This window comes from Garra rufa, chromosome 17 (genome assembly GCF_049309525.1).
Source record: "Garra rufa chromosome 17, GarRuf1.0, whole genome shotgun sequence".
Lineage (NCBI taxonomy): Eukaryota > Metazoa > Chordata > Actinopteri > Cypriniformes > Cyprinidae > Garra > Garra rufa.
The window spans coordinates 8,836,080-8,842,079 of record NC_133377.1 but is presented as its reverse complement, the minus strand read 5'-3'; positions in this window follow the sequence as shown (position 1 = coordinate 8,842,079).

Genomic DNA, 6,000 nt, shown 5'->3' with positions numbered 1-6,000 from the left:
ATCTTGTGGTCAAAGGTGGAAAAAGTTGCTTTTGCGTCCCAGATCTCAAAGCGATTTTTGACAGTTTCATCAAATACATCAATTTGTGCTAAGCCGTCAGAAACAAAAAAAGTCATTTTACTTGAATTAATCTGTAAATAAACTTTTTTTTTATAAAATTATACAAGTATATATGCATATATGTTCAACGTAAATTAAGAATACTGTTGACTAATATTATTAATTAGAAGTGCTTGTGAAGCAAGGATAACTACAAAATTAACATGCACAAAACTACACATGTACATATTTATTCGTATTATGATTTATTCTTAACAAAAAGTGAATGACACTTGATATCTGCGCAAAGGGTTAGCGTTATTTGAATCAGAATATGAAGCATGCTGCGTCCAAAATCGCATACTGCTTCAGTAGGTACTACTTTTAAATTCAAACGTACTTCATGACCGTTAAAACAGTACGTTCTATATAGTATGAATATGGGTAGTATGAATGGAATTCGGACGTACTACATCCGCCGCGTCTCCACTTTCCGCCATTTTTCCGAATAACGACTCCCGGCTGAAGTGTCCATGGTATGCGTACTGCAGAATTCAGGCAGAAGCAGTAGGTCATCTGGGTACTTCTCGCCTACTGTATTTCGAATACTATGAATTCGGACATACTACTCGCCTCACATATTGTTTTTCGCGTTCGATATAGTAGGGAAGTATGTGATGTTGGACGCAGCGGCAGTCACGTGATTGTGTGCGAAAACGAAGCTTCGGACGTCACAGGTCACGTTGTTATGGCAAAACGAATCAAACTCCGGTACAGCGCTTCACTGTGAGATGTTTCGTTTTTTTTATACAAGCTTCGAAGCTTTGGTGTCGAACGTCACATAACTACCGAACACAGTCCATTTTCCTCCTACGTAAACATACACAAATCCAGAGCCGTATACAAATCTAACTTCCTGTATGATTGACAGGAGTTCCGTCCAATCAGCAGCGACTACACCGGTCACACAAAATACCTACCTTTTCCGGTTTGACTGATTTGTCGTTTTGTTTTCTTGTTTGTCGTTGTGGTTTCCGACTTGCTATTTTGTTTCCGGAGTTGTTATTGTTTTATGGTTTGCCGTTTTGTTTTTAGATTTGATATTGCGTTTTCTAATTTGTAATTTTGATTCTGGATTTGTTATTTGGTTTTCAGATTTGTTTTTTTGTGTTGCGATTTGTTGTTGTGTTTTGCACTTCTCAGCCACCATAGTTTTTATACAAAAACTGCTGTTTTATGTAAAATTCAAATTATAAAAGACCCACATTTCTAACTTTAATTCATGGGGATAACATGGATAATTTCACATGGTTTAGTGTACGATTTTTACCCATCTTTTGGAAAATCCAATTTTAAAAGTAAAAAAAAAAAAAAAAAACTTTTACCAGTAGGTTGCTTCAGAGCTCCACTATTTGCTATTTGCTATTTGACCACCTGAAAGATATTTTTTCACAAGTTTTTTTCAGTTGAAATCATATCTACAGTACATACCAAAAGTTTGGACACACTTGAATGAGAAGGTGTGTCCAAACTTTTGGTCTGTACTGTATATATATATATATATATATATATATATATATATATATATATATATATATACACTCACCGGCCACTTTATTAGGTACACCTGTCCAACTGCTTGTTAATGCAAATTTCTAATCAGCCAATCACATGGCAGCAACTCAATGTATTTAGGCATGTAGACATGGTCAAGAAGATCTGCTGCAGTTCAAACCGAGCATCAGAATGGGGAAGAAGGTGATATAAGTGACTTTGAACGTGGCATGGTTGTTGGTGCCAGACGGGCTGGTCTGAGTATTTCAGAAACTGCTGATCTACTGGGATTTTCACGCACAACCATCTCTAGGGTTTACAGAGAATGGTCCGTAAAAGAGAAAATATCCAGTGAGCGGCAGTTCTGTGGGCGCAAATGCCTTGTTGATGCCAGAGGTCAGAGGAGAATGATAGAAAGGCAACAGTAACTCAAATAACCACTCGTTACAACCAAGGTATGCAGAAGAGCATCTCTGAACGCACAACACGTCGAACCTTGAGGCGGATGGGCTACAGCAGCAGAAGACCACACCGGGATCCACTCCTATCAGCTTAGAACAGGAAACTGAGGCTACAATTTGCAAAGGCTCACCAAAATTGGACAATAGAAGATTGGAAAAACGTTGCTTGGTCTGATGAGTCTCGATTTCTGCGTCAACAACATGAAAGCATGGATCCATCCTGCCTTGTATCAACGGATCAGGCTGGTGGTGGTGGTGTAATGGTGTGGGGGATATTTTCTTGGCACACTTTGGGCCCATTAGTACCAATTGAGCATCGTGTCAACGCCACAGCCTACCTGAGTATTGTTGCTGACCATGTCCATCCCTTTATCACCACAGTGTACCCATCTTCTGATGGCTACTTCCAGCAGGATAACGCGCCATGTCATAAAGCGCGAATCATCTCAGACTGGTTTCTTGAACATGACAATGAGTTCACTGTACTCAAATGGCCTCCACAGTCACCAGATCTCAATCCAATAGAGCACCTTTGGGATGTGGTGGAACAGGAGATTCACATCATGGATGTGCAGCTGACAAATCTGCAGCAACTGCGTGATGCTAGCGTGATATATATATATATAAAGTGATTTATTAGACCAGGGGCCTCATTTATAAAGAATTGCGTAGAAACCATCCTTGATTTTATCTAAGAACTTTTCTGATTTGATCGTAAGAGCGATTCAGAGAAAACGAACGTACCACGAAATGCATGCGTACGCCAGTCATTCGGTTATAAATCACAAATGATCGTGGAATTGTGTGCAGCTGAATGTTCCGCCGTCGAAACGCCCCTGCTTAATTAATTAACATATAAAATGAGCTCATTCCTAAAGCAAAAACTCTGTGACAATGGCAAGTAAAAAGGAGCGCAAGAAATCAAATTATAGTGAGGCTGAACTATCTGCAATACCAAGCATTACCACAAGGAAACGGTCGTACGCCAAGCTGGAATCTGACGTGGAGATAAGTAGGCCTACTTTTCCACGTCAAAGACGGTTTTTATAAATCTGTACTTTGACGTGGATTTGATCGTACGAACACTCTAAGATCAAATCAGTGCGTAAGAAAGTTTTATAAATGAGGCCCCAGGTAACCTTCTTCTATTATGCCATGGTCCAGTTCTGGCACGCACGTGTCCAATGTGCCACTTCCTCACATGGCACTTGTCTGCGCTGCAAACTGACATGCTCTGTATGTTCTGACACCTTTCTGTTGTGGCCAGTATTAAGCTGAAGCAATTTGAGCTACACTATTTCTTCTCTGTTATCAGACCAGACAGACTAACCTTCGCTCACCAGGCTGAAATCTGTCTGCAATGCATCTGGTTGCCATGACAACCTAACAGGACCGTGTCATTGAGTGACAATGTGCCTCATCCAACTTTATCCAAATCCTCTCATTCATTGTCCAGCCTAATTGCAATGCTCTCCAAAATTTATAATGCAAAATAATCATTTTTGTCTTCTGTCACTGCCCAATGACTGACATCTACAGTACACTACCAGTCAAATGTTTTTGAACAGTAAGATTTTTAAGGTTTTTTTAAAGAAGTGTCTTCTGCTCACCAAAGTACAGCAAAGACATTCAAATTGTGAAATATTTTTACTATTTAAATAACTGTTTTCTATTTGTATATATTATATCAATTTATATTAAAACATAATTTATTGCTGTGATTTCAAAGCTGAATTTTAGCATCATGACTAAGTCTTCAGTGTCACACGATCCTTCAGAAATCATTCTAATATTCTGATTTGCTGCTCAAAAACATGTATTATTGTTAAAAACAGCTGAGTAGAATGTTTTCAGGTTTCTTTGATGAACAGAAGGTTCCTAACTGAAATAGAAACCTTTTGTAACATTATAAATATCTTTATCATACCTTTTGATCAACTGCTAAATAAAAGTATTAATTACAAAAAGTATTATTAACAAAACAAAATGTTGTAGTATATTTTAAAACATGAAGAGTCTATTGTCAAAAGCATTAAGAAGTAATTTATTTCCATCTTATGTTTGAATTAGTAACTAAACTGATAATGTATTAATTAATTTTGTTTTTAAATGTCACTAGTTCTCAGTGTGTTGACGTGAAACAAGCAAACAAGTTATTTTAACACTCCTTGCTGTATTTCATTAGGACGTTATGTACAAAAAGCTTACAGACAAGAAATCATAAAGTTTAATTAATAGTATTTCACAGATTGCTTTATGTGAAATAAATGTTTTGATACATAGCATGCATAAATATGTGATAGAAATGACTTAAAAAGTGATAAAAGGCTTCCATTTTATTTTTCCTTCAAGGTCAGTATCTCCTTTTAACAACATACCAATAATTAACCAAAAGAACTCTACACCTACAGATGAATATAACCTACAAATTAAAGTGGTTTTATGAAGGTACATGTTTTTTTAAAGAAGTCTCTTCTGCTCAGCAAGCCTGCATTTATTTGATTCAAAGTGCAATGAAATATTTTTACTATTCAAAACAACTGCTTTCTATATTAATATATTTAAAATTTTTATTTATTCCTATGATTTCAAAGCTGAATTTTACTGATCCTTCAGAAATCATCCCAATAATCTGATTTGTTGCTCAAAAACATTAATTATTAGAATTAGAAAATAGATTGTTTTTAGGTTTCTTTGATGAACAGAAAGTTCAGAACTGAAATAGAAATCTTTTGTAACATTATAAATGTCTTTATAATACCTTTTGATCAACTGCTAAATAAAAGTATTAATACAAATAATAATATTAATAACTAATCAAATCAATCAAACCAATGTAATTTAAATTTGCATTATTTTTAATATAATATTTTATTATAATGACTTATAAAAATGATAAAAAGCTTCTATATTAATTTGCCTTCAAGGTCAGTATCCCCTTTTAACAACATTTTAACAATGTTTAACCAAAAGAACTCTATACCTACAAATTAAAAGTTGTTTTATAAAGTTAATTACTCATGAGTGTTGACTTTTGCTGTTTTTAAAGAAGTCTCTTCTGCTCACCAAGCCTGCATTTATTTGATCCAAAGCATAACAAATATGTTTACTATTTAAAACAATATATATATATATATATATATATATTTTTTAATTTATTCCTATGATTTCAAAGCTGAATTTTCAGCATAATTACTCCAGTCACATGATCCTTCAGAAATCATCCTAATTTTCTGATTTGCTGCTCAAAAACATTTGTTATTTTTCAAAATGCAATTCAAAATGTGCATTAATTTTATTGTAATATTTTATTATTATAAGTATATATTTTAAAACGGGCTATGTGGGTCCATGTAAATGGAAAAAGAGTACACAGTTCATATAGGCCTGTATATGCAGTTGCAATCAAAATTATTCAATCTGACCTGCAAGACATTCTGCTGCCATGAACAATTATACTAAAAGCATCAGTATTATATTATAGAACTTTTATTTATACACATTTCATTGAGTCTTTCTGAGTACATAGAGTTGAAAAAAAATAAAACATTCATGTACAAAATGACAAACAAAAACATTCATGTACAAAACTATATCTCCAAAGGCTTACATAACTTAACATAAAGTGCTTTTAAATCATTGTTTGTACTTTGTACATTGCACTTGCATATGTGGTCACCAGATAAGCAAGTAATACTGCCAAAATGCAAATATCACTGCCTCAAACCAAGGAGCCAGAAGCTACCAGGGTTTGGCAGTCTAGCAAGATGCTAAGGCACTGAGGGACCACCCAGATGATAGGCAGAGACCGGAAACTCTGTGTCAGCTGATGCAGAGACTTCTAGGACAGCCGTGGCAGGAGTGGCTTTCATAGGGACCTCTGGGACGGCCAAGAGAGGAGCTCTGGGACTATGGCCATCAAGTGCAGCTAGGCAAGTAATATCGG